Source organism: Eubalaena glacialis, chromosome 9, assembly GCF_028564815.1.
Source record: "Eubalaena glacialis isolate mEubGla1 chromosome 9, mEubGla1.1.hap2.+ XY, whole genome shotgun sequence".
Lineage (NCBI taxonomy): Eukaryota > Metazoa > Chordata > Mammalia > Artiodactyla > Balaenidae > Eubalaena > Eubalaena glacialis.
The window spans coordinates 56937260-56944806 of NC_083724.1; the positions used below are offsets into that span (position 1 = coordinate 56937260).

Below are 7547 nucleotides of genomic sequence, written 5' to 3' on the forward strand. Positions count from 1 at the left end.
TCCCGTTGCGGAGCACAGGCTCCAGACGCGCAGGCTCAGCAATTGTGGCTCACGGGCCTAGTCGCTCCGCGGCATGTGGGATCTTCCCAGACCAGGGCTCGAACCCGTGTCCCGTGCACTGGCAGGCAGATTCTCAACCACTGAGCCACCAGGGAAGCCCTGAGCATTTTTTTTTTACTTCCAGTTTTATTGAGTCATAATTAACATACCACACTGTATAAGTTTAAGGTGTACAGCATCACGATTTGACTTACATACATCATGAAATGATGACCACAATAAGTTAGTGAATATTTATCATCTCATATAAATACCAAATTAAAGAAATAAAAAAAAAATTTTCCCTTTCTTAGGATTTACTCTGTTAACAACTTTCATATGTAACATACAGCACTGCTCATTATGTTTATCATGTTGTACGTTACATCCCTGGTTCTTATTTACCTTATAACTGAAAGCTTGTACATTTTGACTGCCTTCATCCAGTTCCCCCTCCACCCACCCCTAACTCTGGTAACCATAAATCTGATCTTTTTTTTCTATGAGTTTGTTTGTTTGCTTTTGAAGGTTAATTGATCTACAACACTATGTTAGCTCCTCATATACAACATAGTAACTCCATTTTTTTTTAACATTTTATTTCATCTGAATTTCGTATGGTGCAAAAGTATTATATGCTTGAACCTGTCGCTCAAATAGGAGGTTCTTTCAGTTCTCCAGGCCAACCTTCCTTCAGATGCAAATAAATTTTTTTAAAAAGAATATTATGTAGAACATACATGGAAAATTTTCTCTTACAAAAACAAAAATATTTGGACATTTTAAATTTAGTATAGCTTAACAACCCAGTTTCTGCCGATAAATTTAGTTAATTGTTAGGAGGTTTAGTACGTATACAGAGAACTCAGTAAACAGCAGATATTTTAACCCTTGATTAAGGATGACATGTCTGACTTAATTTTGTTCTTGTATTTTTTTTAAGAAGCTACTCCATTTGTAAATTCAAGTTTGGTTGGCCTTTTATAGTCTTTTTGCTCAATATTTTGAACACTTTTTCTTCTTATTTAGAGCCTTTGAGTTTCTTCTCTCTCTTGTTTTCTACTCTCAAATTCTTGTTTCTTAGCAACACACTTAGCTTGTACCCATTCATATTCTTCCTGTGCTTTAAAAAAAATTTTTTTTTAAATAAATTTATTTATTTTATTTATTTATTTTTGGCTGCATTTGGTCTTCATTGCTGCGTGCGGGCTTTCCCCAGTTGCGGCAAGCGAGGGCCACTCTTCGTTGTGGTGTGTGGACTTCTCATTGCAGTGGCCCCTCTCGTTGCGGAGCACGGGCTCTAGGCATGTAGGCTTCAGTAGTTGTGGCACGCGGGCTCAGCATTTGTGGCTCACGGGCTCCAGAGCGCAGGCTCTGTAGTTGTGGTGCATGGGCTTAGCCATTCTGCAGCATGTGGGATCTTAGTTCCCTGACCAGGGATCAAACCCATGTCCCCTGCATTGGCAGACAGATTCCTAACCACTGCGCCACCAGGGGAGTCCCCTTCCTGTGCTTTTTGATTTGATGTTTTCTTTTATTTTTCTTTGGCATAGTAATGGAGTTTACTCTTATGCTACATTGTTTCTGGCTGAGATTGCTCATTGCTACAGTGTTCTTCAGACAATGCCTGGTCAATGTTACATTGCTCTTCTGGCAAAGGCTGATCAACTCGTTCTTCTGACAAAGGCCAGTCAACTTGTTCTAACAAAGACTGGTCAACTTTTCTAAGTTGATTCTTGAGTCTTTCGTCTTCATCTAAATAGAGATGTTTCAGATGATCAGGGTACCAATCTGTGAATTGGGACTCCTGTGTGGTTTGAGCCTTCTTTACCCTCCATAGTAATTTCTTGTAATTTTTCTGAATTTTCGTTTCGAAATGCAGACTTGTCCCTCAAGAACACTCCCCATGAAGGCTTGCAGATGGTTAGATTGCCATATCCTGTGTTTCACATTCTTATTCTTGAATCCTACCTGTGAAGCTCCTTCACGACGTGTCCCAAAATTCCCTGTCTGCCACCTTGCTGCCAGCCTCACCAGTGCCATGGCACACCAACCGTGTCACCAGAAAACCACAAAGGACCCACTCAATAGTTCTATACATTTCAAAATAATCACCATGATAAGGTCTAGTTACCATCTGTCACTGCACAAAGATATTACATAATTATTGAAATGTATTACTGTACATTTTATGTCTGAGACTCATTTATTTTGCAACTGGAGTTTGTACCTCTTAATCTCCCTCACATATTTATAATGCATAACATCATATCACATTGCATTGCATCGCATTGCTTTTGGAGGAAAATATTTTGGGAGGAAAAACCAGAAATGAACCCTGCCCTGCACTCACAAGGTGATCAGTCCTTGGTTAAGCCACGTAATCTCTCTTCACCTCAACCTTCCCTTCTAGAAAATGAAAAGGGCTTTGTAGACTGACGGTGTACACTAGTGAGATCATTATTATGCAATATTTATGACCTAAATTCCAATTTTCCATTACTAAGTATCAGTGCAGCTATGCCAAGTTCTAAAAATGTTTTCTTGTTGCTGTTGTTTAGCAATTTAACTATACTCTCCATTACTGATTTTTAAAAAATTATTTCTGTTTAAAAAGCAATGTGTGTCCATGGCAAGTTATTTAGAAAATAAAATAGAAGGGGAAAAAGAGAAAGTAAAAAAACATGTGCAAGTCCTCCACCCAGAAACGCCCCTGTTAACACCTTGGTATCTACTTCTCTAGTATTTTTTTGAGGCATGTAGATTTATGAGGCAGGAAAATGTGCTGAGATATTAGTTTGAGTTTTATTTGGGCCCTGTTGTGAAAACCCCAGGGCTTTCCTTTGTGCCGAGATGAGTCTGTTTTCCCAAGCCTAGGTGTGGAGGAAGAACTGAGCTGCCCAGAGGGAAGGGTGGAGAGACATAGACTGAGGCAGGAGGGAGCCCAGATGAGGTAGAGGAAGGGAAACAATGGGGGAGTGTATCTCCCTGCTAAAGGGGCAGGAGCTCTGGTGGGTGGTGTGTGGACCCTATAGACACTAAGCTCTTAGAGTCTTGCAGGGGACATATGCCCATTCCTCAGCCAATCATGGTAGCTGAGGAAGGGAGGTCAAGTAAGAGCAGGCAGCGCTCATTGAAACCACATGCCTGGAGTTATGGGTGGAGAAGCAGTTCCCCACACAGCCCCATTCTTGGGACCTAGGCAGCCACTCCCATTTGTAGCTACTACAAGTTTCATCCCTTCTTCCTTAAGGGATAAAGTAAAAAGAATGAGAAGGAGGAAACGAGAATGCTGCTTTTTCAGAATAAAAACAATTAGGTTGGGGGAGGACTTAGAGGCAAGGCATGTTAAGAGGACTAGAACACATTAGAGAAACATGGCTTAGAAAACCTACCCTGTCTCTTCTGACCCCACTCTTATGAGCCCAAGAGAAATGAGGAGGTAGGAATGGGATTGGTCATCAGGACTGCATGCAAGTTGGCCTTTTCTTGCCATCAGGTTTGAGTCTCACTATTGAAAAGCCTCGTGGTGTAGTGGGGCCTCAGAGGCCTGAGTTCAAGTACAACCATGCAACTGAGGAAAGGCTGCTCGATGTCAACTGTTTCCTCATATGTAAAATGGGTCTAACAGTATCTAGACCACAAGTTGCTCCAAGAATGAAATGAAGTACTGTAGCAGGTTGAATAATGTTCCCCCCAAATTCCATGTCCACCTGGAGCCTCCAAATGTGACCTTATTTGGAAGTAGGGTGTTTGCAGATGTAATTAGTTAGGATGAGGTCATACTGGAATAGGGTGGGCACTAACCCAATGGCTGGTGTCCTTATAAGAAGAGGAAAGGACGTGCAATGATATGCACAACGAATAAGATCATGAGAAGATGAAGGCAGAGATTGGAATGATCTGCTGCAGCCAAGAAATGCCAAGGCTTGACAGGAGCCCCCAGAAGCTAGGAATAGACAAGGAAGCATTCTTTCCTGGAGCCTTCAGCAGGAGTATGGCCATGTGACACCTTGATCTCAGACTTCTAGTCTCCAGAATTGTGAGAGAACTATAAGTACAGTGTCTGCTGTTTTAAGCCACCCAGTCTGTGGTGATTTGTTATGGCAGCCCCAGAAAACAAATAAAGATACCTGTGTAAAGTTCTTGGTACATAGCTAGAACATGCTGGTGTTCTTCTTTCCCTCCCCTTCTACTCCTAAACGTGCACATGTGTGCTCACTTTGGCAGCACATATACTAAAATTGGAACGATACAGAGAAGATTAGCATGGCCCCTGCACAAGGATGACACGCAAATTCATGAAGCGTTCCATATTTTTTCAATCAAGTCCAGGAATCGCAGAGAGTCCCATACAGGATAAATCCAAGGAGAAACACACCAAGACACATATTAATCAAAGTATCAAAAATTAAATACAAAGAAAAAATATTAAAAGCAGCAAGGGAAAAACAAAAAATAACAAGGGAACCCCCATAAGGTTAACAGCTGATCTTTCAGCAGAAACTCTGCAAGCCAGACGGAGTGGCAGGACATATTTAAAGTGATGAAAGGAAAAAACCTACAACCAAGATTACTCTACCCGGCAAGGATCTCATTCAGATTTGATGGAGAAATTAAAACATTTACAGACAAGCAAAAGCTAAGAGAATTCAGCACCACCAAACCAGCTTTACAACAAATGCTAAAGGAACTTCTCTAGGCAGGAAACACAAGAGAAGGAGAAGACCTACAATAACAAACCCAAAACAATTAAGAAAATGGTAATAGGAACATACATATCGATAACTACCTTAAATGTAAATGGATTAAATGCTTCCACCCAAAGACATAGACTGGCTGAATGGATACAAAAGCAAGACCCATGTATATGCTGTCTACAAGAGACCCACTTCAGACCTAGGGACACATGCAGACTGAAAGTGAGGGGATGGAAAAAGATATTCCATGCAAATGGAAATCAAAAGAAAGCTGGAGTAGCAATTCTCATATCAGACAAGATAGACTTTAAAATAAAGACTATTACAAGAGACAAAGAAGGACAGTACACAATGATCACGGGATCAATCCAAGAAGAAGAAATAACAGTTGTAAATATTTATGCATCCAACATAGGAGCACCTCAATACATAAGACAAATGCTAACAGCCATAAAAGGGGAAATCAACAGTACCACAATCATAGTAACGGACTTTAACACCCCACTTTCACCAAGGGACAGATCAACCAAAATGAAAATAAATAAGGAAACACAAGCTTTAAATGATACATTAAACAACATGGACTTAATAGATATTTATAGGACATTCCATCCAAAAACAACAGAATACACTTTCTTCTCAAATGCTCCTGGAACATTCTCCAGGATAGATCATATCTTGAGTCACAAATCAAGCCCTGGTAAATTTAAGAAAATTGAAATCGTATCAAGGATCTTTTCCGACCACAACGCTATGAGACTAGATATCAATTACAGGAAAAAATCTGTAAAATATACAAACACATGGAGGCTAAACAATACACTACTAAATAACCAAGAGATCACCAAGAAATCAAAGAGGAAATCAAAAAATACCTAGAAACTAATGACAATGAAAACACGACGATCCAAAACCTACGGGATGCAGCAAAAGCAGTTCTAAGAGGGAAGTTTATAGCAATACAATCCTACCTCAAGAAACAAGAAACATCTCAAATAAACACCCTAACCTTACACCTAAAGCAATTAGAGAAAGAAGAACATAAAAACCCCAAAGTTAGCAGAAGAATCATGAATTTCAGATCAGAAATAAATGAAAAAGAAATGAAGGAAACAATAGCAAAGATCAATAAAACTAAAAGCTGGTTCTTTGAGAAGATAAACAAAATTGATAAACCATTAGTGAGACTCATCAAGAAAAAAAGGGAGGAGACTCAAATCAACAGAATTAGAAATGAAAAAGGAGAAGTAACAACTGACACTGCAGAAATACAAAGGATCATGAGAGATTACTACAAGCAACCATATGCCAATAAAATGGACAACCTGGAAGAAATGGACAAATTCTTAGAAAAGCACAACCTTCTGAGACTGAACCAGGAAGAAATAGAAAATATAAACAGACCAATCAAAGTGTTGAAATTGAGACTGTGATTAAAAATCTTCCAACAAACAAAAGCCCAGGACCAGATGGCTTCACAGGCGAATTCTATCAAACATTTAGAGAAGAGCTAACACCTAACCTTCTCAAACTATTCCAAAATGTAGCAGAGGGAGGAACACTCCCAAACTCATTCTACGAGGCCACCATCACCCTGATACCAAAACCAGACAAAGATGTCACAAAGAAAGAAAACTACTGGCCAATATCACTGATGAACATAGATGCAAAAATCCTCAACAAAATACTAGCAAACAGAATGCAACAGCACATTGAAAGGATCATACACCATGATCAAGTGGGGTTTATCCCAGGAACGCAAGGATTCTTCAATATATGCAAATCAGTCAATGTGATAAACCATATTAACAAATTGAAGGAGAAAAACCATATGATCATCTAAATAGATGCAGAAGAAGCTTTTGACAAAATTCAACACCCATTTATGATAAAAACCCTCCAGATGTAGGCCTAGAGGGAACTTACCTCAACATATTAAAGGCCGTATATGACAAACCCACAGCCAACATCCTTCTCAATGGTGAAAAACTGAAACCATTTCCTCTAAGATCAATAACAAGACAAGGTTGTCCACTCTCACCACTATTATTCAACATAGTTTTGGAAGTTTTAACCACAGCAATCAGAGGAGAAAAAGAAATAAAAGGAATCCAAATCAGAAAAGAAGAAGTAAATCTGTCACTGTTTGCAGATGACATGATACTATACAAAGAGAATCCCAAAGATGCTACCAGGAAACTACTAGAGCTAATCAATGAATTTGGTAAAGTAGCAGGATACAAAGTTAATGCACAGAAATCTCTTGCACTCCTATACACTAATGATGATAAATCTGAAAGAGAAATTAAGGAAACACTCCCATTTACCATTGCAACAAAAAGAATAAAAAAGACCTAGGAATAAACCTACCTAAGGAGATAAAAGACCTGTATGCAGAAAACTATAAGACACTGATGAAAGAAATTAAAGGTGATACAAACAGATGGAGAGATATACCATGTTCTTGGATTGGAAGAATTAACATTGTGAAAATGACTATACTACCCAAAGCAATCTACAGATTCAATGCAATCCCTATCAAACTACCACTGGCATTTTTCACAGAACTAGAGCAAAAAATTTCACAATTTGTATGGAAACACAAAAGACCCCGAATAGCCAAAGCAATCTTGAGAAACAAAAACGGAGCTGGAGGAATCAGGCTCCCAGACTTCAGACTCTACTACAAAGCTACAGTAATCAAGACAGTATGGTACTGGCACAAAAACAGAAATATAGATCAATGGAACAGGATAGAAAGCCCAGAGATAAACCCACTCACATATGGTTACCTTATTTTTCATAAAG

At 39.2% G+C, this 7547-nt stretch overlaps 1 non-coding gene and 1 pseudogene across 1 annotated transcript; one reads left to right on the plus strand and one right to left on the minus strand.

Moving 5' to 3' along the window:
• Positions 1-934: 934 nt before the first annotated feature.
• Positions 935-2082, minus strand: LOC133097331 (thyroid transcription factor 1-associated protein 26-like; annotated as a pseudogene).
• A 2171-nt stretch (positions 2083-4253) lies between these two features.
• On the plus strand, positions 4254-4360 carry LOC133098471 (U6 spliceosomal RNA). Its single transcript, XR_009702172.1, has one exon. It is a non-coding gene; the product is annotated as a U6 spliceosomal RNA (small nuclear RNA).
• Positions 4361-7547: the final 3187 nt, after the last annotated feature.